The 3,842-nt window shown below is 37.9% G+C and overlaps 1 pseudogene; it reads right to left on the minus strand.

The window, feature by feature from the left end:
• Positions 1-1,726: 1,726 nt before the first annotated feature.
• Positions 1,727-2,238, minus strand: LOC118005706 (annotated as a pseudogene).
• Between the last annotated feature and the right edge of the window lie 1,604 nt (positions 2,239-3,842).

The following is a 3,842-nucleotide window of genomic DNA, read 5'->3' on the forward strand; positions in this document are numbered from 1 at the left end:
TGGTTTCATTATTGTCCACTCTTTCCTCTTTTCAAAATCTAATGCTGCTACTACTCAGTATTTTACAGATTTTTATAAGCTTGATATTTAAATTTCACAGTGAGTTTCCTAAATTTTGTTTTGCTTTGTTTACCATTGCTTCTTGCATCCTCTTAATTAGTTCTAGTTTTTTTGTTGTTACTGTTGGAATAAATATTTTATTAGCTCTTTCAGAAAGTGTTCACGTGTGTTTGAGTTCTGGTATGAAAATATTTCTCTGATTCTTTAATGAGATGTACAATAGTATATTCAAAGTTTGTCTCTTTTTATCTCTTCTGATTTTAAGCTCTCTTCACAGACTTTTTATTTGTAATGTTTTTGCCTAGAAGCCTAATGCCAATTTTTAAAATTATTATAAGTGATCTGGCTTTTCCCTCTATCTTTGGTCTGAAATTACACTCTTTATGTGCCTAGGAATGGGTTTTTTTAATTTTGCTTTGCATTGTAGTTTTTGGCCATTTCAATCTAGAATAATGTAAATATTTTCAGCTTGGAGAAATTCCTAAGCATTATATTTTCTCTCTCAATTATTTCTATGATGTCTTTTTAAAAGCCCTTTTATATGGATATTGAAAATTCTGGATTTATTCTGCATTCCACTTAACGTTTTCCCATACTTTTCAGGATGTTATCACTTGTTCTATATTTTGGGAGGACTCTTAGTCTCATTTTTCAAAGTTTAAATATTATATTTAATAATAATGTAAAAATCTCATTTTGGCATATATTCATTGTATATTAATGAATATTGTTATTTAAACATCGTTGCATATGGGTGGAGCCATTTGACTCCTTCTGGGCATTATATTGGGCTACATTTCTAGGCCTGGACTCTTAATTTTTCCTTACCATTCTGCATGCTCTTTTTTCTTCTCAGCTATCCAGACACACAGCCAGTAGATGATTAGAAACTGGATTCCTGAGTCACCAATTGAAGGAGAGCCTCCTGACCAGGAACGTCTACATTGGACTTTACATGAATGAGAAATAAACATTGACTGGGTAAGTTACTGAGATTTGGGAGTTATTTCCTGAAGTATATGGTGTTTTTTGATGCAGATAATATACCGCCATAGGTAGTATAATGCTAACATATGATAATATGAGGTAAAATTAAAAATCTAACATAATCTTATTTGCATCTTGTTTCTTCTTACCCCATGGTTTCAGACTTGACTGTCTTATCAGAATGGTGTAAAGTTGGTTTACTTGTTTGTGCCTTTACTGTAATTATCACTGTATAATTCAACACCAAACACAATTCATTACTCAGTATAAGTTTTCAATAGCTGCTTTAAAAATGAAGTAAGGGTATTCTGTATCTTAGGAATAGATTTTTAAGCTTATGTAAGATCAATATTTCAAGTAAATTTACTCCATTTGAGAATTTGAGTTTTTGCCATATGTACATTTTTATAGACTTTTTAGAGATTATTTTACAACCTGATGTATTTGTGTGTGTGTTTTTAGTTTAAATGCATTCTTATTTTAGACAACCTACAGGACATGTTTGTTTTGTTTTTTTTCCTTAAAAATGATGGCTCCACTCCAGATAAGTCAAGGTCGAAATAAATGAAAAGCTCAAGGTGGCATCTGTCCCATTCATCTAAGTCCTGGTGCCGTGTGGATGAAGAGCTGCAGCCTGTTATGACAACAGGTGGTACATCCAAAGTCATAGCCAAGTTCATTAACATGTTTCCATTTCTACACCATCCTTAAAGGAAATCCTATATGGGGTCACGCCATCCCCAGAATAGTCCAGCAGAGCAACCATGCCACCTCGGTTCGTGTTTTCATCAACAGAGAATGGGTAGTTTTTGCAGTTAGTGAGGATGTGCTTGATTTGTTCTGCAGCCCCTGTCATAAAAGGTTTTCCTTTTTCTGGCCTCTGTTCTTCAAGTTTGCCTTTGATCGATTTCATGTAATCTCTGACGTACTTCTCGTAGGCTTCTTCGGTGCAGCTGGTTTCTGCCAGTGATGTTTCAGGACAGTAGCAACACCAGGCATGACTGTGCTTTCTGTACCTTCACCCTCGGAGGTGGAGGCATTTCCCACAGTGAGCGGGTCATCAGTGTTACCCTCCGTCCTCCTGACCGTCCTCTCCTCCACCTCCAGGCACAGCCTCTGTACCATCTCCCAGATCTTGTAGATGGTGGACAACATCTCATCCTAGCAGATGAGGTCCTGGGAGTTGATCATGATGGTGGCTGGAGAAAAAGGATGGTGGTGCTAGCTTAGCAGGAGCCGGGAGCTCTGAGCAAACGTGGTGCAGCCAGAGCAGCACTCGGGGGTAGGGAGGAGTGGGCGGAAAAATGCTACAACCAGATATATTTGATTAACTCCCACCTCTTGAATGGTATATAATATGGAATTTCACTGTTCCATAATTTAGAGTTAAAGGTGATAAAATATTTTAAAAATACTTAGTTTTTACCAAACTATATTTAGTTTAATTTACACTCAGTATGTTGTAAAATATAAATAGAGCAAAATTTATAACATGAAATATACTAAGTACAGTGATGGATACCAAGGAAATGGTAATGACCCGTGCAGTGATAATGGATGATGATGATAATACCTGTATTAGGACAGATTTAGGTCTCCTAGGGCAGTGTGGTAACTGCTAAATCTCAGTGGTGATGCAGTGTTTTATTTCTCATTGAAAGTACATGTCCGAAATAGGGCAAGGGGGAACCCAGTGCCACATGGTTACTAAGAGACCCAGGCTTGGAAAGAAGCATGAACTTGTCGTAATGCTGACTCAACATGGTCTTCTGGGGTTGCCACAGAAGGGGAAGAGAGAGCTGGGAGGCTGGACGGGGTGTTTTTCACTCTTTCTCTCACTAAGTTACTCATGCCACTTCAGTTTACATTTGGCTGGCTGGAGCTCTTCTTATAGCCGTGCCCATCCAAGATGGCTGCAAAGTCAGCCTTCCATGAGTCAAGGGAGAGGGGAATAATTTATGGGTGGGCACTAATAATGTGTCCAAAAAAGCTACCATTTATTGAAAGTACAGTATGTACACTATTACATCTAACTTTCAGAGCTACCTTATGTGGTTCTTACTTTTAATTTTGTCATTTTACAGGTGAGGAAATTGAACCCTAAAGATGTTAAATAACTCACCCAAAGTTTGAGTTAATAAGTGGAAGAGCCAGAACTTAAAACCATGTCTGTATTAGTAGAAGGACCATACTCTTATTCACTACAATATTTCACCTCTTCACAATAAATACTCACCAGTTACGTTAATATTGTCCTGACTGATAGATTTCCCAATTGTCAGGAACACTGAAGGAAGATTGAAGTGACCAGACTGACTCCCTGTTTTTACCCCTTTCCAGCCCTCATGCTTGGGTCCAGGACCAGAGACCTCAGGTTGAAGCCTTCCTTACGCTGACTATGAGACCAATCCCTATGTCAGGCCAGAGCAGTTCAAAAGAAGACAAGTCGCCAACAAGGTCAGTCCTGTGCCAACTCTGCCCTTCTAAGCATGTTTTATGTTTTGTTTTGTTCATGTGTCCAAACCTCGAGCTTCTATTGTAAGTCTGACACAATGTGGTAGAAACAGTGTGGGCTTTGCTCACTGTCCAACCTGGGCTTAATTCCAGGTTCCAACACTTAAACTAGCTATGTGACCTTGGGAAAATTACTTCCCAGAGATTCTGTATTTTTCATTTGTAAAATGAAAGCAATAATGATAAGTATTATTGTTAAAGCTGACATTTGTTGGGCACTTATATTGCCGCCCCTGGGCTAAGTGCTTTAGCATAAATTATTTTACTTAATCCCTCATTAT

The sequence above is a fragment of the Mirounga leonina genome, unplaced genomic scaffold (assembly GCF_011800145.1).
Source record: "Mirounga leonina isolate KUSES-001 unplaced genomic scaffold, KU_Mleo_1.0 Mir_101595, whole genome shotgun sequence".
NCBI classification, from domain to species: domain Eukaryota; kingdom Metazoa; phylum Chordata; class Mammalia; order Carnivora; family Phocidae; genus Mirounga; species Mirounga leonina.